A 22,389-nucleotide genomic window follows, 5' to 3' on the forward strand; every position below is an offset into this window, starting at 1 on the left:
ATCAGGGCTCTTACCCATAGTTAGACAAAAGTCTCTAGGAGTTTTTCCGCATCAAAAAATGTTTGTAGACCCTCAGGCATCAGCAATACTCATTTTCCTCTGAGCTTCACGGGTTGGGGTGGGGGGGACTTAGCAACTGAAGCATCCTTGGTTACCTCTGGGCAAGTCCATTATAGGTGTTTGTCAAAATGTGTGTCTTCTGTAAACGCTTCTTTCCCTTTCTTTTAAAAACAGAATAGCTTCTTCCGAGGAGTTAAGATGGCGGAGGAGTAGGAGACACCGTTTTCAGCCGGTCCTCCGAGTCGAGCTGGATAGGTACCAGACCAGCCTAAACAACCACGGAACCAGCCTGAGACGCAGGAAGACGCATCTGGATCTCTACAAATGAACATCTCCAGCGCTGAGTATTGAGGTACGAAGCGGGGAGCCATGAAACTGTGCACAGATATCGGAAGATAAACGGAAGGGGGAGGGAGCCGCCGCGTTCGGGCGCCGGGAAGCAGTAGCCACTTGCACGGGAGAGCGGGCGGGCTCGTGGTCGGCACCCGCAAAACAGCAGACTGAGACCGTGAGCCGGGTGCGCGCGCCACCAGGCATCTCGCGGAACCCCGGAATCCCGGTGCGCTCACTGGATCCAGACTGAGACCGGGAGATCCGGGAGCGCGCGCGGGGCGGCTGGCGGCTGGCGGCATTAGAAACACAAAGGACAGAGACGCGCCGGCCCTGGAAGTGAGGGCCGGGACGCCGGGTGTGGGGCGCACATCCCGGGACGCTGCAGGGTTGAGCAGCACCAACAGTAACAGAGTTAAAGTGGCCAGAACATTAGTAGAGAACGGGCCGCAATCCCTCTGTTCTGTGACAGAGGCTGAAATTTGGCCGCTGCTGCTCTGACTCTCAGAAGAGGCACAGCAAACCGCCAGGGAAAGCCGCCAGAGAACAAAAGCCTGGAAAAACTGGCTCAGGGAGTGCCCATCCCCATCCCCCCTCGCAGGGGACACCGAGACTCTACCCAAACATGGCTGCCTGAGTATCGGCGCGGCAGGCCCCTCCCCCAGAACACAGAAGGCAGGCTGAAAAATCAAGAAGCCCACAACCCGGGCGCCTGGGTGGCGCAGTCATTGAGCGCCTGTCTTCGGCTTAGGGCGTGATCCCGGCGTTCCGGAAAGGAGTCCCTCATCGGGCTCCTCCGCTGGGAGCCTGCTTCTTCCTCTCCCACTCCCCTGCTTCTGTTCCCTCTCTCGCTGGTTGGCTGCCACACAAATAAATAAATAAAATCTTCAAAGAAGAAGCCCACATCCCTAAGATCCCTATAAAACAAGGGGCACGGCCTGGGACCCAGTCAATAATTTGGGCTCTGGAAACCCCGCAACCTCTCTTCATCAGAATGACAAGAAGGAGAAGCCCCCCCCAGCAAAGAAAAGACAGTGAGTCTGTGGCCTCTGCCACAGAAATAATGGATATGGATGTAACCAAAGTATCAGAAATGGAATTCAGAGTAACGATGGTCAAAATGATGAGTAGAATTGAAAAAACTATTAACGAAAAGGTTACTGAGAATATAGAATCCCTAAGGACAGAAATGAGAGCGAATCTGACAGAAATTAAAAATTCTATGAGCCAAATGCAGGCAAAACTAGAGGCTCTGACGGCCAGGGTCACAGAAGCAGAGGAACGGGTTAGTGAATTGGAGGATGGGTTAATAGAGGAAAAAACCAAAATAGAAGCTGCTCTTAAAAAAATCCAAGCCCACGAATGTAGGTTACGGGAGATTACTGACTCAATGAAACGATCCAATGTTAGAATCATCGGCATCCCCGAGGGGGTGGAGAAAAACAGAGGTCTAGAAGAGATATTTGAACAAATTGTAGCTGAAAACTTCCCTAATCTAGCAAGGGAAACAAACATTCGTGTCCAAGAGGCAGAGAGGACCCCTCCCAAGCTCAACCATGACAAACCTACGCCACATCACGTCATAGTGCAATTCGCAAATATTAGATGCAAGGATACAGTATTGAAAGCGGCCAGGGCAAAGAAATTTCTCACGTACCAAGGCAAAAGCATCAGAATTACGTCAGACCTGTCTACACAGACCTGGAATGAGAGAAAGGGTTGGGGGAGCATATTTAAAGCTCTTTCAGAGAAAAACATGCAGCCAAGGATCCTTTATCCAGCAAGGCTGTCATTCAGAATTGATGGAGAAATAAAGACATTTCAGAATCGCCAGTCACTAACCAATTTCGTAATCACGAAACCAGCCCTACAGGAGATATTACGGGGGGTTCTATAAAAGTAAAAAGGCCCCAAGAGTGATACAGAACAGAAAGTCACAGCCAATACAAACAAAGACTTTACTGGCAACATGGCAACATTAAAATCATATCTCTCAGTAATCAGTCTTAATGTAAATGGTTTGAACCATCCCATAAAACGCCACAGGGTTGCAGATTGGATAAAAAGAAATGACCCATCCATTTGCTGTCTACAAGAGACTCATTTCAAACCCAAAGATGCATTCAGACTGAGAGTAAGGGGATGGAGTACCATCTTTCATGCAAATGGACCTCAAAAGAAAGCTGGGGTAGCAATTCTCATATCAGATAAATTGGATTTTAAACTACAGACTATAGTTAGAGACGCAGAAGGGCACTATATTATTCTTAAGGGAAGTATTCAACAAGTGGATATGACAATTATAAATATATATGCCCCCAACAGGGGAGCAGCAAGATACACAAGCCAACTCTTAACCAGAATAAAGAGACATATAAATAAAAATACATTAATAGTAGGGGACCTCAACACTCCACTATCAGAAATAGACAGAACACCCTGGCAAAAACTAAGCAAAGAATCAAAGGCTTTGAATGCCATACTCGACGAGTTGGACCTCATAGATATATATAGAACACTACACCCCAGAACCAAAGAATACTCATTCTATTCTAATGCCCATGGAACATTCTCAAGAATAGACCATGTTCTGGGACACAAAACAGGTCTCAACCGATACCAAAAGATTGAAATTATCCCCTGCATATTCTCAGACCACAACGCTCTGAAATTGGAACTCAACCACAAGGAAAAATTTGGAAGAAACTCAAACACTTGGAGACTAAGAACCATCCTGCTCAGGAATGACTCGATAAACCAGGAAATCAAAAATCAAATTAAACAATTTATGGAGACCAATGAGAATGAAAATACAACAGTCCAAAACCTATGGGATACTGCAAAGGCAGTCCTAAGGGGGAAATACATAGCCATCCAAGCCTCACTCAAAAGAATAGAAAAATCTAAAATGCAGTTTTTATATTCTCACCTCAAGAAGCTGGAACAGCAACAGAGGGACAGGCCTAATCCACGCACGAGGAAGCAGTTGACCAGAATTAGAGCTGAAATCAATCAAGCAGAAACCAGAAGTACAGTAGAGCAGATCAACAGGGCTAGAAGCTGGTTCTTTGAGAGAATCAATAAAATTGACAGACCCCTGGCAAGACTTATCCAAAAGAAAAGAGAAAGGACCCAGATTATTAAAATTATGAACGAAAAAGGAGAGGTCACGACGAGCACCATTGAAATTGGAAGGATTATTAGAAATTTTTATCAACAGCTATATGCCAATAAACTAAGCAATCTGGAAGAGATGGAATCCTTCCTGGAAACCTATAAACTACCAAGATTGAAACCGGAAGAAATTGATTCCTTAAACAGGCCAATTAATTATGAAGAAATTGAGTCAGTGATAAACAACCTTCCAAATAACAAAACTCCAGGCCCGGACGGTTTTCCTGGGGAATTCTACCAAACATTCAAAGAAGAAATAATACCTATTCTCCTAAAGCTATTTCAAAAAATAGAAACAGAAGGAAAGCTACCAAACTCATTTTATGAGGCCAATATTACCTTGATCCCCAAACCAGGCAAAGACCCCCTCAAAAAGGAGAATTACAGACCGATTTCCCTAATGAATATGGACGCCAAAATCCTCAACAAGATACTTGCTAATAGAATCCAACAGTACATTAAAAGGATTATCCATCACGATCAAGTGGGATTCATACCTGGGATGCAAGCGTGGTTCAATATTCGCAAATCAATCAGCGTGATACATCACATCAACAAGAAAAGACTCAGGAACCATATGATCCTCTCAATCGATGCCGAAAAAGCATTTGACAAAATACAGCATCCTTTCCTGATTAAAACCCTTCAGAGTGTAGGAATAGAAGGTACATTTCTCAATCTCATAAAAGCCATCTATGAAAAGCCTACTGCAAATATTATTCTCAATGGGGAAAAGCTGGAAGCCTTTCCCTTAAGATCAGGAACTCGACAAGGATGCCCACTCTCGCCACTATTATTCAACATAGTACTAGAAGTCCTTGCAACAGCAATCAGACGACAAAAAGGGATCAAAGGTATTCAAATTGGCAAAGAAGAAGTCAAAATGTCTCTCTTTGCAGATGACATGATACTCTATATGGAAAACCCAAAAGAAGCCACTCCCAAACTATTAGAAGTTATAGAGCAATTCAGTAACGTGGCAGGATACAAAATCAATGCTCAGAAATCAGTTGCATTTCTATACACGAATAACGAGACCGAAGAAAGAGAAATTAGGGAATCCATCCCATTTACAATAGCACCAAAAACCATACGTTACCTTGGAATTAACTTAACCAGAGACGTAAAGGACCTATATTCTAGAAACTATAAATCACTCTTAAAAGACATTGAGGAAGACATAAAAAGATGGAAAGATATTCCATGCTCATGGATCGGAAGAATTAACATAGTTAAAATGTCCATGCTACCCAGAGCAATCTACACTTTCAATGCTATCCCGATCAAAATACCAAGGACATTTTTCAAAGAACTGGAACAAACAGTCCTTAAATTTGTATGGAAACAGAAAAGGCCCCGAATCTCCAAGGAACTGTTGAAAAGGAAAAACAAAGCTGGGGGCATCACAATGCCAGATTTCGAGCTGTACTACAAAGCTGTGATCACAAAGACAGCATGGTACTGGCACAAAAACAGACACATAGACCAATGGAACAGAATAGAGAACCCAGAAATGGACCCTCGGCTCTTTGGGCAACTAATATTTGATAAAGCAGGAAAAAACATCCGGTGGGAAAAAGACAGTCTCTTCAATAAATGGTGCTGGGAAAATTGGACAGCTACATGCAAAAGAATGAAACTTGACCACTATCTCACACCATACACAAAAATAAACTCCAAATGGATGAAAGACCTCGATGTGAGACAGGAATCCATCAAAATTCTAGAGGAGAACATAGGCAACAACCTCTATGACATCGGCCAAAGCAACCTTTTTCATGACACATCCCCAAAGGCAAGAGAAACAAAAGAAAAAATGAACTTGTGGGACTTCATCAAGATAAAAAGCTTCTGCACATCCAAGGAAACAGTCAGAAAAACTAAGAGGCAGCCCACGGAATGGGAGAATATATTTGCAAATGACACTACAGATAAAGGACTGGTATCCAAGATCTACAAAGAACTTCTCAAACTCAACACACGAGAAACAAATAAACAAATCAAAAAATGGGCAGAAGATATGAACAGACACTTTTCCAATGAAGACATACAAATGGCTAACAGACACATGAAAAAATGTTCAAAATCATTAGCCATCAAGGAAATTCAAATCAAAACCACACTGAGATACCACCTTACGCCAGTTAGAATGGCAAAAATAGACAAGGCAAGAAACAGCAATTGTTGGAGAGGATGTGGAGAAAGGGGATCCCTCCTACATTGTTGGTGGGAATGCAAGTTGGTACTGCCACTCTGGAAAACAGTGTGGAGGTCCCTTAAAAAGTTAAAAATTGAGCTACCCTATGATCCAGCCATTGCACTACTGGGTATTTACCCCAAAGATACAGACGTAGTGAAGAGAAGGGCCATATGCACCCCAATGTTCATAGCAGCAATGTCCACAATAGCTAAATTGTGGAAGGAGCCGAGATGCCCTTCAACAGACGACTGGATTAAGAAGTTGTGGTCCATATATACAATGGAATATTACTCAGCTATCAGAAAGAACGAGTTCTCAACATTTGCTACAACATGGACAGCACTGGAGGAGATAATGCTAAGTGAAATAAGTCAAGCAGAGAAAGACAACTATCATATGATTTCTCTCATCTATGGAACATAAGAACTAGGATGATCGGTAGGGGAAAAAAGGGATAAAGAAAGGGGGGGTAATCAGAAGGGGGAATGAAACATGAGAGACTATGGACTATGAGAAACAAACTGAGGACTTCAGAGGGGAGGGGGGTGGGGGAATGGGATAGACCGGTGATGGGTAGTAAGGAGGGCACGTATTGCATGGTGCACTGGGTGTTATACACAACTAATGAATCATTGAGCCTTACATCGGAAACCGGGGATGTACTGTATGGTGACTAACATAATATAATAAAAAATCATTTAAAAAAAAAATGTTTGTAGATGACCCTCTGTCCCTCTCTCCACACTGGTTACTGCTGAGCGGCCTCCCGCCCAATCTCACAGACTCCCTAAGAACTGAGAGATGCTGCTCCATCAGTGCCCTGAGAGCCTGGGAAACACTGCTGAGATGCCCGGAGTCAACACCTAGGGCACACCATCCACCATCCCCTTGGAGTTCCAGCCCCTTCTGAATCCTGTTTGTATTTAAAACTGTGATATTTAGTTCATCATGGATTTTAAGCATTCATTTTTATTTTTTAAATATAGCACTAGAATATTATTTATGTGGGTTACTGAGATTTTTGGAGTTCTCTCATATTTCGAGCCCAAGTCAAATGCCTCATTTGCCCCACCCTAATCCTTGCCTTGTCCCTCCCTTAAGGCACGTGAAAAAGCAGGTCACAGGTCACCACCTCTCATGGAAGTCACACGCTGTGAGCCTCTGTCTCTTCCCCTGGCTTGAGTAGGGGTCTCTCTCCATCATCACTTTCCACCTCACCCACCTTCTACTTCCCTAATGTCTCCTTCCCATAGTATAATCCTCCCTGGAGTTTCTGCTCTCTGAGGAGGGAGGGAGCCCCTTCAAGCATTTCGTCTTCAGGCCCATACACAACCTTCCTCAATGCAAGGAAGTCAAAGTTGGGCTAAGAATGGATCTGGCGGAAGAACAGACCAGGGAGAAAACGGTAAAGAGTCACAAACACTCTTAACTGAATCAAGAAAGGAGTGTCTCCTACTGAATGGTCGCCAAGAGTAGCAACAAAGAAGGAGACATGCACAGCTGCACGTCAACAACAAAGTGTCTTTGCTGGAGAAAGTGGACTCTCAGTAAGTGATCTCTCCTACTGGCAAGGATGACAATTTGGGTTTTAAAGGAAATACAAGAGTGAGGGGGCACAAAGGGAGATGGTGAAAGAACTCAACTATTAAAAACTGACTAGCACAGTTCCAGGCTTTGGGGCCAAAAAAAATAAAAATTTCAGATTCTCTATGAAGATGTTAGAAATGCAGTATGAAGAGCTACGATCTGGTAAGAAATTGATGTTGACTGAAGAGCCCAAAAAGTTGGTCAGCAGATAAGAGGAGACATGAGGGAGAAGGCTGAGAAAATCTAGGAACAATTAAGTAAGGAAAAAAATAAAGCAAGAACAAGGTCTCCAGTATTCAAACTGGAGAGGCTGAGAGAGGAGAGGAATGAAGTCTGCCCAGGAGGCACGCGACTGCTGTAACCATTCACAGCCTGACGGGTTTTTGTCTCCATGCAAGGAGGCTGCAGGAGATGCCAGCCAGAGTGGAAGTTCTGAGAGGGACCCCAGGACAGGGCCTGGTTGCACCGCTGGATTTGAGGAAAAGGGCAGGTGTGAATCTCTTCTTTAGGCCAACCAAAGAGACCTATTGAGAAAAAGAAGGGTCGCAAAGAGGCATGGCTAAGTGAAGATCCTTTTTTTTTAAATTTTTATTAAATTTTAGTTAACACAGAGTACAATATTGGTTTCAGGAGAAATCGGTGACTCATCACTTACGTACAACACCCAGTGTTCATCACAACAAGTGTCCCCCTTAATGCCCATCACCCAGTTACCCCATCTCCCTCTCACTCCCTCCATCAACGCTCAGTTTGTTCTCTATCATTAAGAGTCTCTTAAGGTTTGTTGCCCTTTCTTATTTTTTTTTTCCTCCTCCTTCCTGTATGTTCACCAAACTATGGAAAAAACCCAGATGTCCATCAACTGATGGACGGATAAAGAAGATGTGGTATATGTACAATGGATTATTATTCAGCCATCAAAGACAATGAAATCTTGCCATTTGCAACGACGTGGATGGAGCTAGAGGGTATTATGCAAAGTGAAATAAGTCAGTCAGAGAAAGACAAATCCTATATGACTTCACTCATACGTGGAATTTAAGTGCAGATTCTTAAAAAGATAAATAGAGACACGCTTGAATTTGGAAAGAAGCAAGTGCTAAGAGGGTGCAGAGGAGGAGCAGAAAAGGCAGAAAGAGAAAGAGAAAAAAATGAGAATGAAGAGAGAAGGTACATGAAAGACAGAAAAAAACAAGTCTGGTGGTTTGAACCAAAACTCCTCTGAAAACCTATTAGAAGAGCAGACTTTCTCAGCTAGAAACTTAAAGAAACCATCCTCCACTCAAATACCACCAGCTTGAAGCAGCAGAAACCCACGCCTTGAGCGTCTCTCTGTCCCACCGTCAGTACAGCGCTGGCTGGCAGGGGACAGATTCCCCAGAAATCCGAGCCTTGCCATGACTCAGTAAAGGCATGCCCCCCCCCGCCACTTTCCTTCTGGGATGGCCTATTGTGTTCTTTCTCACACAGGCAGTGTTAAATGCTCTTTCAAGCAGGTACAGAAGTTCCTGGTCGGTATCTAATACAATTCTCAACATGAAAGTAAGACAGTTCAACAGTCCCCCTGTATTTTTAAATCAGAAATAGTCATGTGTGAGATAACTCGGTCAAAATAAAACCCAAATAATTCCTTACTGTGCTTTCAGTTCTACTTTTTATACAGGGCCTATTTGTGTAAAGCTAAAATCTGAAATCAATAAAGTCTTCTACACAGACTCTATCTCCAGCCCATCTGACATCTGAGAGCAAGGAAACCGATTTTTGTGAGATGTTGGACTTCTTTCCAAATATGCATCATACGCATTTTTGCGACATGTCTACTAAGAAAATATTGACTTCACGTGATGCCTAGCGGTTTTGTGGTTTGTTTCTTGAACTTTCTTCCTCTATGCTACACAAGTTTAATAATATTTTGGCTAATCAGTTGGGAAAGGAAAGGGATGGGAATCGTTTTTTATCACAGTCTCCCAAGCTAACAGATTTAATTTCTCCATTTATACTGACATAAACTTCTTTGATAATACAAGAGAAAGTTATGAATAGATGAGAAATACTGAAAACATATTCTCTACTTTGTGGTCATTTCAATAACATTTTATGGTGGGAACTCCTAAGAGTCTGAAACAATATAAATGCTACGGGCAACTTACTTCTACTTTTATTAAGACTATTTTTAGAGCAGTTTAAGGTTCACAGCAAAATTGAAGGGATGGTACAGAAATTTTCCATATGCCCCCTGCCCCCAAACATGCACAGCCCCACCCATTATCAACACCCCCCACCAGAGTGATACATTTATTACCATCCCTGAACCTACACTGATACATCATAATCACCCAAAGTCCAGAGTTTACATTAGGGTTCACTCTTAATGATGTACATCCTATGCATTTAGATAAACGTATAACAACATGTATTCATTATTATGGTATCCTACGGAGTATTTTTACTGCCCTAAAAATCCTCTGTGCTCTGCCTATCCATCCCTGCCCCCAACCCCCTCCTTCAAACAATCCCTGGCAACCACTCATCTTTCTACTGTCTCCACAGTTTTGGAGTAAGAATGTTGTAGAGTTAGAATCATTCATTACGTAGCCTTTTCAGACTGACTTCTTTCACTTAGTATTATGCATTTAAGTTTCCCCCATGTCTTCTCATGGATTGACAGCTCATTTCTTTTTGGTGTTGAATGATATTTCATTCTCTGGATGTACCACAGTTTATTCATCCATCACCTACTGAAGGATATCTTGGTTGCTCCAAGTTTTGGCAATTGTGAATAAAGTTGTTATAAACATCTGTGTGCAGCCTTTTGTGTGGAAATAAGTTCTCAGCACCTCTGAGTAAATACCAAAGAGTACAACTGCCAGATCAGATAAATAGGAGAATTTCAGTTTCTAAGAAACCGCCAAACTGTCTTCCAAAGTAACTATACCAGTTTGCATGCCCAACAGCTACGAGTGAGTTCTTGCTCTACATCCTCGCCAGCATTTGGTGTTGGCGCTTCTGGACTTGAGGGATTCTAACTGATGTTCAAGCAACATATTTAGTGCAAAAATGAACATAATCCTCAAAAGGTGGTTCTGCCGAATGAGTGATTCCTTTAATTAAGTAACAGTTAAATCCTACAACCTAGTACGCTTCCAAACATGGCAACAGATAAATTATGATACACTTCACAGGTTCATTTCAAGAGATGTAAGAAGAGTTTGAATTATAGACATTGAGCATCTAACTCGGTCAGCAATTGTTTGGACCATCAGTTTGCTCATCTCCATACCAACAATATAGTATACTTGTCAAATCTCTATGGACATACTACTGGATTTAGAGCCAGATAGCCGGATTCTAATTCCATCTCAATATGCCTCTCTTTTTTCCTGAATAAAATGAAAGGTTTGCACTAATCAGGCTTATAGGGGTTGAGTAGTTCATTTCAACAAGTGAAGGAAGCCAGGAGGCAACTACAAGAAACTAGGGATCACCTGCCTCAGAAAGACTGGGGAGCTGTGGTTCTCCATAGTCGACTCTTGCTGTGTGGAATATACATCTCGTTTTGCCAAATCTGTAGATTTCTCTTGAAAAGGCAGAAATCTATATCCGAATAGGATACTCCCTAATTTTTATCTGCTGGAAACAAATTATTGCAAAAACACACTGAGTGTGACACTCATGCTTCTGGAGTAGCAGGAATCAGACTTACCCTTCCACCTGAAATAAACAAAAACAGACGAAAAATGTGAAACAACAATTTCAAGATTCTGGGCATCAGTCAATGATGAGCAGTAACTTCTGAGAAATGGAAAATGAGGTGAGCCCTACAACTGCCCCAGCTTGAGAGAATGCTATAGTAATCCAGTACAATAAGGGTATTCTTCCAAAAAATGATGTTGGAACAATTTGATATTCATATAAAAAAATAATTGCCATGTAAACTTCATCTATGAAATTCACTTCAAATGAATTTGTACCTAAATGTAAAACCTAAATTATAAAACTTTCACAAACACAGGAGAAAACCCTTGTAATTATTATGACTATTGGATGAACCTCAAAATAATTATACTGAGCCAAAGACACCAGACAGAAAAAAAGTACACACTGCATGACACCATTCAATAAAAATTCTAGAAAAATTCTAGAAAAACGGGGCTCCTGGGTGGTGAAAGCAGCTGAGCATCCCGCTCTTGGTTTTAGCTCAGGTAATGATCTCAGGGTTGTGAGATCAAGCCCCCCATCAGGATCCACGCTCAGCATAGAGCCTGCTTGAGATTCTCTCTCTCTGCTCCTCCCCCGCCTTCAAAGGTGCATGCACGCAGTCACTCTCTCTCACTCTCTCTCTCAAATAAATAAATCTTAGAAAAAAAAATTTAGAAAATGCAAACTAGTCTATAGTGACCAAAAGAAGATTCAGGATCGCCTGGAGGGGCTGAGGATAAGGAACCTTTAGGTGGTGATGATTCTGTTCATTATCTATACTGTCAGGATGGTCTAACAGGTATATACCTTCACCTAAACAAATCAGATTGAATACTTTAAATATGTGCAGTTTACTGTGCGTCAATTAGGCCTTAATAAGACTGTTACACACACATACTAAGTGGCCAAACAAAACCCAACTGCAGGCAAAATCTGGTGTGCTGGCTGCCAGTTTTCACTTCCTATATTCAGTGACATCTGGAGTCACTTCCAGGGATCTGTGATTCTCTGAAAATTACTCAAGGCTGCAGCTAAGATTTAATTTCCATAGATGGTAGATGTGACTATAGAAAATCATTTTGGAAATATCTGCAGTTGACAATTTGGATACACTGAATGCGTCCGTTAGCATAAGCAAGAAGTTTCCCGATGAAGGTTTGACTTAATGATTCTTTGACTTTATGATGGTGTGAAAGCTATATGCATTCAGTAGAAAGTGTAATTTGAATTTTGATCTTCTCCCACGCTAGCCATATGCAGTACCATCCTCTCTCATGATGCTGGGCAGCCACAGGGAGCCAGAGCTCCCAGTCGGCCCTGCAATCATGAGGGTAAACAACCCATATACCCACAATCATTCTGTATCCATATGACATCTCTGTTTTTTACTTTTGTTTCAGTATCCTATAAATAATATGAGATATTCAATACTTCATTACAAAATAGGTTTTTGTGTTACATGATGCTGTCCAAGTATAGACTAATATAAGTGTTCTGAATATATTTCAGGTAGGATGGGCTAAGCTATGGTGTTCACTAGGTTCAGTGTATTAAATGCATTTTCAACTTTGAGACTTTCAACTTACGATGGGTTTATTGGGACTGACCCCCATCCTAAATCTAGAAAAATCTGTGTAATTACTGGATAGTTACAAAGTCTGTGTCCTCATTCATAAAGTAAGTAAAATGGATTGTTCATCTTCAACAGATCTGTGTCTCTTTGTCCCTTTGGCAGAGCCTGTAATGTTCTCAGTGCTCAAGGGGGTAAAAGGTGCAAACGTATCTCATGCTACATTCCAGGACAATTAAATCATGATATCAAGAGGAATGTTGTAAAAGATATTCCAAGAATGCCTCCCTTTTCCAGCAATTCTAGTATTTAGGAGTACTGCAGGATTTATATATTCCATGGCTGGCATTCACACAGGGAACGGCTCTGGGGCTTTGTGCACGCTACAGCCACACGCACAAACCTGTTGCACACCTAACTACAACACAATGTCTTATCTCAGCATGAGTGAATATAGATCATTTGAAAAACACATATGCGTATTTTTCTTGTATGACTATATACATGGATACATGGGAATATCATTACTTATAAAAATATATTCATGGATACATGGGTAGATCACCACTTATAAACACTGTTCCAGATTTAAACTGAAACTGCTCAGAGAACTGGAGAACCAGAGGTGACTGGTAGTCTCGTAACCAGGTTGTCATTACCCTCCCCACCAGTATCAGCTTTCATTTGCCATCAGATCAGTCTGAAAGTGCTGCAGTTGATATAACCCAGTTCTGCAAGTAAGAAGAGTCCTGACATATTTTGTGGCAGATGGTTACATAAAAGGGGGCCTGAGGAATGTCACTTGTTCTGCATCAAAACAATACGATAAAGGGCTCTATTGTCATTGGTCACCCCATTTTGGTCCGCTTAATGCAGGTGGAGCCCCATAAAACCCCATCTGGAATGCTGTCCATTTGTGTAGAGAGGCACTATTTGCAAGCTGCTTTTTTTTGTTGTTTAACTTCTTTAAATTGTGGTTTTGAAAAAATGTTGGTGGCATTAAGAACACTCAGACACGGGATGATTTTCATAGCTCAAGTTGCAGGTAGAATAAATGTCTCCTGCACCATGTTGGGGAAGTCCAGACAAGTTCTTAACAGCAAAAGTAAATAACACTTCCTCAGGATGGTCCTGGACCATTGATTAACAAATGCCTGCCTTTTGTTTCCAAGCAATTCATCTGATATAAGGCCACTGAAAAATTACAATCAGCATCTTTAGAACAGGTAATTAGGAAAAAGGCTTTTTTTTTTTTTTTTTTTTTGCTTAAGACCCACCAAAGAAAATTGTTTCACACATACTCGTGCTGCTAAGGCAAGTCTGAGGATCTTCCTGGTTGAGTATTCTTCTACAAGTGCCCTATAGGAGGATTTTCCCCTTTTGGTTCTCAAGATGGAATATACATTCTTAAAATACATATATGATTTAAAATATATACTGTATTGAATTAAAAGCCATAAGAAATAACTAAAACATTTACATGAAAACATAGCATTAACTCCTGAGTATGGCTTCACAGGACAGCGCCAGAAAGGCCCACAATCTCTCAAGAACAGTTGAAAAAAAAAAAAAAAACTAACTTAAATAAACGTTTCTATTGGTAAGATGGCAGTGGGAATTCCATGAATGCTCTGATAAAGAAAACACCTCTTGCCTCCTGAAATAATACGTCAGCTAATATTGATGTTCCACTTATGTGCTGTGCTGATGCTATTTACACTCATTCGATTCTCAAAAAATGCTATGAGGTAGTCACTATTATTGGCTCTAATTTACAGACGAGGAATCTGAGATAGGTAGCCGTTGAGAAACTTGCCCATCACACAGCTAGTAAGTGGCAGAGGTAAGATTTGATGTGGCTCCAAAATCAAAGTCCTTCAACACCATGCTATCCTGCCTTTTGAACCTACAGAGCACTACCTTACTTGCCCAGACCACTGTCCTCTACGAACGAACCACATGCAAGGTCAAGCTGTTTGCATGTGCTTAGTTTGGTTCCAGCTGGCTCCCTGCTCTGCTGCCCTGTTAAGAAATTCCATCATTCCTGCTCTGTCCCTCTAGTTTCCTGTAAATAATCTTTTAAAATGCAAACCATTGGTTATTACTGTTCATTTACCTTTAAGAGTAAACAAGGGTATAAGAGCAAATTTTGATGGGAAAAGAGTATTTAAAAAAAAAAAAAGAGGACTCCTAGGGATGAAAGGTGGCAGCTCCAGAGACAAGAGGAGAACAAGAACATCACTTGGCCAGTCTAGGCTGACTTGGGACTTTCAGGGACTGACTCCTCCAAGTTTAGCACAACCTTAGTTACTCATCTACTGATGGCTATTAAGTCCTGCTCAGAGGGACTATGGAACTCTGCCCTGAAACCAAGGGGTCAGAGGGGCAAAGCTGGTGCATGGCAGTCTTCCATCCAGCCTGGAGCAAGCTTCACACAATGCCATGTCCTCCTAAAATCTCCAGAGTGAAAGAAAGGTCTTCAGGAGGGCAGCTGGGAGCTGAGGATAAGAAGACTGCTTCTCAAGAATGGTCTCATCTGGGAGGTAACATACCAAGGTTGTCTTCGTGGGCTACTCTTCTCTGACAGCATCAGAGAGACAGACCTGCTCCCTGTAGAAAAGGTCCACAAAACCTGGCTTACATTTTCCTTTGCCAGAACTTTTTCCTACCCTTCCCCAGTTTTGGAAGTCTGGGTCTCTGGCCGGAAAGACCACGGGGATGGATATTCTTCATTTTCCCATTCCACCCGGACACCTATCCCTGGTAAAAGTTGTTCCCAAAGGCTCGATATGGTCACAAAAGCATCTCAATGTCCACGTCCACACATTACAGTACAGGATATAACGGAAGAATTCTATGTAACTAGGCACGGTTCTGTTCTTCTCTAACTCAGACCTTTTAAGCTCCACTCAGATAAAACTGGACAGAGCAGTCCATTCTTCACACAGAATGTGTGTGCTATGCTTATTTAATGTCTGCCACTCTTTCATGAAAACACAATAGTAAAGTTATACAATAACATGTGGACATTTTATGTGGTTCACCATGATTTTGCATTTATATGCTTTCACCATGTATAATTTGGGGCTACTTGTCTGAATTTTATAATGATGTAAAGAAATTTCATCCCTGATTCTGAAAAAAAAAAAAATTACTGATTCGTCCTCCTGCAAAGTTCTAAATCAGTTTAATTTTAAAAGAATCTGGAAATTTCAACATGAACCATTTAAAATCATAATTTGAAGCTACTTATCTTCGTAAGTGAGGTTTTGCTCAATGCTGTGCAGTCAATACACAAAGAGGTGTGGCTAAAAATCTATAACCCTGATTTCCAGTTTTTGTGCCCCTAAAATAACAGCTTTGTTTTCACTCCATGTCTCCCCAACGTGTAAAAGTAAAAGTCTGATTTTATAAAGTAAATGTGTACTAGTAAAATGCTCTGAAAACCCTCCTTTGAGATCCCATTTCCATTTTTATTTTTTCGGTCAGCTTTGGAGCTGACTTCCTTCTCCAACGTCCTACCTCTCCTGTCAGCCTTCTGCTACTCTCTCCTGAGTCACTTACAAGCACCTCCTCTGCACACCCCTCTCTCGTCAGACCTTTGGGTTGCTTTGAGTTGTTTGGGGTCATTCACCCTCTACTTTGTGTGATCCTTGAATCATGTCTTTCATGCCTGCGTGGAAAGATAGAGAATGACAGGTTAAGCCAGCCTCCATGGATAACAGGATCTAGTCTGACTTTTCCAATTCCTGGAGTGGGACGTGACCCCCAGCACAGCAGACACAGATGTGAAATGCTCCTAATTAAATGAGCAGTTGTTAGAGCTTTCAGTAGGATGATGCTGGCCGACCCAAGAAGCACTTGCCATCCAAGCTGGAAGCCAAAGGACTCTCTGGAGAAAGGGCACCTCCTCTTCTCCTTTCGGCATCTGGACCATCATTGGTCTAAGCTGCCCTGGAAATGCCAGCAGCTCATGACAGCAGTGGGAGAAGGCCAGGGTCTGATGGAGCTCCCAGTTTATGCCATGAGGCAGGCGAGCTAGAGGGGGGGTCAGCTGACCCTTTCCAAGCCACAGAGTGCCTCTCTCCATAACCTCCAGAAGTCACAGAGATTATTTTCATCTCTGAGTAAACAAAAATTGTTCTGCAAGAGTATGCTTAGGAATGGAAAGGCCTAAATGCGAAATCCTCCAACAGGGCTATGCATGTTTCTTTATAATCAGGCAACTGCTGATGAATTGCATAATATTTAGCTCTTCATTGGTGCTGCCTTTCAGGCTTTAGCCTGCCTGACCCAACAGCTGCTTAACTTGGCTCCAGGCATTTATGACTTTATTTTGAACAAATCTCGAACATTTTCATTTGACTTTTCCCAACGCGACTATGCAATTCAAAATTTGTTTTAAATTTTACGGTTCTTTTTTTCCCCCTCTCTCTCACTTTCTCTCTCTCTCTCCCTTTTTCTCCTTCCCCTTCTTACAGCTGGAGCTTTGGAATCTGAGTTGGTTTTCTTTCCAGCAGCAGATTTTGTGATGCAAAAGAAAGGAAGTTTGCAGAAGGGAAGGGAGCAAAACAGGGAAGAAGGGGAAGGTCATTTTACTAACTCTTTGGATCCCTTCAGAACAAGCTAAAACCTAATACTATATAAATATTGAAGTGCACAGTAGAGTCAAAGTATTCAATAAACATTTACTCTGAATGGAGGCATTAGAATAGGCTTAGGCCCCGCCTGAATTCCCATGAAATTTGTAAATATTTCTTTCATTTGTTCTCCATTTACAATTAGTTGCGGTCAAGCTGATCAAAGCCAGAAGAGGCCTGTTGCATGTGAACCCGCATCCCTCACAATGACATCCACGAAGCAGAATGAAATATGGAATATCAGGTTTCCACGGATGTATGAACTTGTAAAAAATCTGAAAGAATAGGAGGTTTTTCACACTGAGTAATGTGAAACATTTGGTGAGGATTGTAGGCCTCTGCAGAGGGAAAGAGAGAGCCCAAATCCATCAGGCTATAAAACAGAAGCAGGCCCAAGCAGACACAAGGGCCTTCCCCATATGTCCAGTGATTTAGCTGTCATAGGCTCTCTGCCCTCCAGAGGTCCTGCAAAGGAGCCCCTTGGGCAAGGAGACAGGAGGCACCCAGAGGTCCACTGGATGCCGGTTCTCCCGTGATCCACGCTCAGCTCCATCCCACCCCACTCCCTCTGTGTCTGGATTAAGGAACTGATATTCCCCTACCTGAGCCAAATACACACACACCTTTTAATTGATGCATTCACAAAGCATTTGCAAGCAGACAAGTGTTAAAGGATTTGGATAAGCACATAGGCAGGCTCTTCCCATTTTCACACACAGTCTAAATAGATAAATAACCCCAACTGAATCCAGAAGTATACACTATCACAAAGTCCCAAAGGCCACATGTAACTGCTCCCCGCCCCCATACTTTGTCTTCTTTTGCAGACTTTGTTTCTACAAAGCCTATCACACAGTCTGCAGGGCTCTTTTTTTTTCCTTTTTGACGATTCAGAGCATTTTAGTTCCTTCCTATGTTTTTTCCAGGTGTTATGCAATAATGGGATCTGAGGTAGGGACATGGGCAGCTTTAGCAGTTTATACCCTTTGCCCTCCTCAAATGCCTAAGGCCGTGAGGCGACATCTTCTTCCTTTATTAGAAAACTGAGCAACCAGCACTGCTAGCTTAATAAAAGACCTCATGGTAATTCACAGATATGCAGAAGGAAATAAGCAAGGATTATTGCCAAAGATTTCCAACCAGCAAAGGCCAGCAATCTTAAAGCCTAATGCAGCTCTCTTTGGAAAATACAAACAGTCCTCCCTCAGCCAAAGGGGCTGTAATTCCCCTTCTTTCCTCCCCATACTTTTGAGGGGGACACGTGGTTTTAGGGAACATATGATGTTCAAGGTAAATTCTGGCACCAAAACCCCAGGGAGGAGAGCAAGGCTACAAGCCACTGTGTTTTACCACGTTGAGGAAAGGTTTGTGACGATTAAGACTGGGTAGGTAAACAATTAAAAGGAGAACACAGTCTTCATGAAAGCTCAGACTCCCCCCTCACCCCTCTGTCTGCCCTCCTCCTACTCAAAACAAAGGAAGACCCAGTAGCCTATACAAACAATGGATGATGTTGGTGGGTGAGGAATAAAGCATCACCTTTGAACTGAGAGCTACTGGGCAATACCGAGCTCTTCTTTCAGAGGGAGTTTTCCAAAGCTCTGGGGTTGGAACTGCCCTAGGCTCCTATTGCTGAACACGAGCTCTGCCCCCAGACTCAGGAGAACTGATGGACACCCCACCCCCAGTGCAGCAGAGTGAGACCCTAATCCTCACACCATCAAAACAGAGAGAGAATCATTATCTGACCTTGCATGGAGGCCTCTGGTTTAGGAAAACTGAATCATCCCTAACTTTTCAGAATTTGCTGGGCAGGGCAGAAGGAGAATAACCTTTAAACAGTGTTACAAATAGTCTCCAAAGAACTTGTAAAAACAAGGAGTTGCACCCAAATGTTATTTTGCCAATTTGGTCACAAAGTATTTGAAATGCGATGGGTTGGGTTTGTTTTCAAATGATCACAAGTTGATAGTTTTTAAGAAGAGAGCACTCAAAGGAAATTTACAACTGGAGGTTTTGCTGAAACCACAATCTACTCATTATGTTTAGCTCACTCATCGTTTGCCAGGATGTGGGTGACTACAGACACTCTGGGCGATACCATCCAGCCCGGCACAGGGTAGAGAAGTTGCTGCACTATTTTTCCTAAATGAACAGCCACCAACCATTTCAAGACCGCCATCACCCCAGAACCCACTTCCACACATCAAAGACTGCACCCATTCCTTCCTCCTTGGAGGTAACCACATTGGTCATTTATAGTGTTTACCGCACACGTAGGTATTCTAAAACGGTATATAGTTTAATTGTTTATATTTAAACTTTACAAGCATGGAATTATACCAATATATTCTTCTTTAGTGACCTGTTTTTATTCAAAATTGTGTTTGTGAGATTATCACTGCTGATGCATATAAATGTGCTTCTCTGTCATAAAGTATCCCACTCCGTCAGTGTACATCTTTCTTTAGATAAATCTATTGGGGTTTTCCAGACAAACAGAACTAGTACATATCTTATTGGTGCTGTGATAGATAGATAGATAGATAGATAGATAATATACAAATATAAAATGAGGAATTGGCTCATGCAGTTATGGTGGCTGAGTAGTTCTATGATCAGCCATCTGCAAGCCAGAGATCCAGGAAGTCTAATGGTATAATTGCAGACCAAGTGCGAAGGCCTAAAAACCAGGGGAGCTAAGCACGTAAGTCCCAGTCCAAAAGACAGAAGACCTATATCCCAGCTCAAATAGGCAGGCAGGGAGCAAAAAGGGTGAATTCCTCCTACCTCTGCCTTTTGTTCTAGTTAGTTAGGCTTTGAATGAATTGGAGGATGCTTACCCACAAGGGGGAGAGCAATCTATTTGACTAAATCCAGTGATTCAAATGCTAATCTTATCTAGAAGAATAAATCTTAGAACATTTAATCCCCCCCCCAAAAAATGTTTTAAAACTAATTTTCAGTTACAGTTGTTACAAAGAAATGGGACCATTTACCAAAATGATACTTAAATCCAGCAATGTAACCAAAGTCTGAGTAATCCCAATCATTTACTTACAGATTCATTAGAGTTTTTAAATAAATCCTAATTAGTCATATCATCTATAATTACAGCTTTGTTTCTTCCTCTCTAACGTTTATATATGTTTAATCTCTCCTCGTTGTCTCACATGTTAGTTGGAAACTCCAAAGCAATGTTGAATCAAAGTGTTGATAGAGGGCACCGCTGTCTTATTTGCAATCCTAAAGATAATGTTTACATATGTTTCTCATCAAGTCTGACGCTTGCTGAAAGTAATTTGTAAATGACCTTTATCAGAATAAATACATTTTCCATTAGACCTCATAGGCTAAGACTGAGTTAGCCCAGGTAGGTGTTCAGCAAACTCAAGGAACACCAACTCCATCAGCGTGTGACTATTTACGGAATTCCAGGACCATGTCTCACTCCTTGTATAGAGGGAGCAAGTAACAGAAGTGTCTTATTTACCCTTTCTGGGGTGCCTTGCATTCCAGATATATTAGTAAGTTTCATTTTTGTCTCCCGGGCCCCAAAACAACACTAAAATATACAGATTCCTTTCCTCATACTCCTTTTCACACTCTTCTCACATTTTATCAGAAAGTTCTTTCTAAGGTCATTCTCTAGTCTACTCTCCTGCTGATAAAAGAGATCAGCTAATCACCAACTTTCATACAAAAGCACTTTTCTGTATAACTGAAAAATGTTAAGGTCTCCCCCCCTTTGTCTTCTTTTCAACGTACTAGATAAAATCAACCTCTTTTACTTTACTCCATGCCTGCTATTTTTTCGTGTCCTCTGAAAGTCCTCGAAATTCATCACAACTGCACTTGAGCACCAGCATCCCAAAAGGGGCAAATCTATGGAAAGTCCTCACCATACCAAGTACCAGGGAAAGGTGGCACCAGGTTTTCTTGCTCCCCACATTTCACAGGTTTTGATTCTTCTCTGCTTTTGAATCATGACCCTCCTTGGCTGAATCACTGTTCACAGGCAGCTCACATTGATGTCTGATGTCATGTTAGGACGGAGGTTCTCTGTGACTAGCAGGACTGTGACATGAATCCACACTTTCTCGCCTCTTGTCACAGTCACTTAACATTTTAGTCCTAATGCGTTTCAGGAGGTTAGTTATCAGTTTTGCACAATTGCCCATCACTGGCAGTTAGAACCTTACATCCTATACTTACTCTTCTCAACCACTAATGAACATGGTTAGTAGTACTGCCTCAGGGCCAACGACTTCAGAACTCCTATCAATAAAGCAACATCCTCACATTCATATGGGGCACTCACCATTGAGCTGCACATTATGGAACTTTTTGAAAATGTCAGTACCTCAGCCCTACTCCAAAACAATCTGATTTAATTGGCCTGGAGTGGGACTGCCCAAGTGACTCGAATGTGCAGCCAGAATTAAGTCCACTGATCAATAACCTGGATACACTATGCTGTATCTTGTATGTTTTAAAAGCATAAGAGCTCTCAACCTTCACTGTGCCCACAAATCACGTGCGGATCTTTTTAAGATGCAGACTCATTCAGTAGGTCTGGGATGGGACCTGAGATTCTGCGTTGCCAACAAGATGATGCTGATGCCATGACCCACATTCTGAACAGCAAGAGAACAGAGACCCTTACTCAAATTGAACACCAAGTTCACTGTTGAACATCTACATGAAACGTGAACATGCTAGATAAAATATCTTTTTCAGCCTAAATCTGACACCTTATTCAAAATATTTTCTGAAATACACTCAGCCTTTGCCCAGGTCCTGTGGTTATTACCAGAGTTCACACTTGATCTCTGTGTTTTCTGACCCGTATTATACATGACATCATTTTCTGGGTTTGTGAAATGAGTGAGCAGATGAAACTGGGTTTCCTAAAGAGTATCTTAGCATCTTCTGCCAGTGGCCATCCATCCATCCTTTTTTGGCCAAAAAGCCTCCTTCTCTGAGGTTTTCTGGGTGTCCTGAGGGGAAAAAGATTCAGCACTGGTGCCCTTACACACGCAAACACACACATTCCCCACACCTGCGTATCAGCGTTTCACATGCAGACCATGGCATGGTCAGGCCCTTGCCCTCCCTAGGATCTAGAG

The sequence above is a fragment of the Ursus arctos genome, unplaced genomic scaffold (assembly GCF_023065955.2).
Source record: "Ursus arctos isolate Adak ecotype North America unplaced genomic scaffold, UrsArc2.0 scaffold_33, whole genome shotgun sequence".
Lineage (NCBI taxonomy): Eukaryota > Metazoa > Chordata > Mammalia > Carnivora > Ursidae > Ursus > Ursus arctos.